The following is a 1,332-nucleotide window of genomic DNA, read 5'->3' as shown; positions in this document are numbered from 1 at the left end:
AAACCTATTAAACTTATCTACTGCATCCTCTAGTCTACTGACCGGTGTGTCATTATCCAAAAAATATTGAGGGTAGTTACTCTTGCTGGAACTGTTTCTAATCAATTTATTTAATATATTCCAAGTACCTCTCATGTTATTTTTATTATCCTCTAATACTTTAGAGTAATATAGTTTCTTACATCTCCTCAAAACCTCAATTAATTTGTTCTTATATGACTTATATTTTTCTTCCGCCTTCTTTGATCTGTCCTTTATGAATTCCTTATATAACGCATTCTTCTTTTTACATGCATTCTGTAATCCTTTACTCATCCACGGTTTCCCACTGTAATTCCTTTTGTTTTTATACTGCTTACGAGGACAGTTCCTGTCATATACTTTCTTAAATATATTTAAAAATTGTTCATATGCTTTGTCTAAGTCTTCCTCTCTGTAAACTGCTTCCCAGTCCTGGCCCCTAAAGTCCTCTTTTAGCCTCCTTACAGCTTGTTCATTAATCACCCTAATAATCATAATCATAATCAGCTAAATCAGTTCCTGGACAAAGTGATGAACAAAGATGTGAATCTGTATCACAGAAATGTGACAAAAACCTAGTGGCTGCCAAACCTGAATAGCCATATCAGACAGAATATCTATCTCAAGTAAAGGTTGGGGATTGTTATTTTGACAATCATCTAATCTGGTCAAGCACTGTGGGAATCCTGAAGAGTCTATTGCTAGCCTACCAAATATCAAGGTGATTCTAATGAGAAAAGTGACAATGTACATATTAAAATAGTATTTATCTAACCAGCCAGAAATGTGCATGTACACCTAGACTGGCAGAGCTGAGATCAGAGGCAGCACCAATAATTCTCTGCTGTCATCTGGCTCCCTCTAGTGGACTTAATGTGCAATTACATTACATCTATTGCGCCAGAGACAATGTGCTTTAATTGTTGTTTTTGTTTTTTTATTTTTATTTAACTACATAATAACTACAAGTAACTACAGATTAGAACACAATATAACCATCAGCTTTTGGGCATATATTGATCAAAATATACATAAAGAACATAAAAATGACAACGGCTGAAAAACAAAACAAAACACACAACATTCACTGTGCCCTGAAGGCCAGACTTTTACTTTTGGACAGCACACAGGAAAACTGACTTGTCTGTGAAAATGTTTGTTTGGTTTAACCCAAGCAGGTAAACTTGGAGCATAGCTGTGGAATGAACAGTCAACTCACATAAATAAATTATCCTATGTTTTAAAAACTGTACAGATATTTTACTTTCCTGAAAGTCAGATCTATTTTCCTAGCTGCAATAGCATGACTCA

General features: G+C 34.6%; 1 protein-coding gene across 3 annotated transcripts in view; it reads right to left on the bottom strand.

The window, feature by feature from the left end:
- Positions 1-1,332, bottom strand: part of cntnap2a (contactin associated protein 2a) — a 331,856-nt gene that overhangs the window by 12,353 nt on the left and 318,171 nt on the right. The window lies entirely within an intron of this gene.

The sequence above is a fragment of the Monopterus albus genome, unplaced genomic scaffold (genome assembly GCF_001952655.1).
Source record: "Monopterus albus unplaced genomic scaffold, M_albus_1.0 scaffold78.1, whole genome shotgun sequence".
Classification (NCBI taxonomy): Eukaryota; Metazoa; Chordata; class Actinopteri; order Synbranchiformes; family Synbranchidae; genus Monopterus; species Monopterus albus.
Note: the sequence above shows the minus strand (reverse complement) of the source record. Positions and strands in the feature narration are given on the sequence as shown.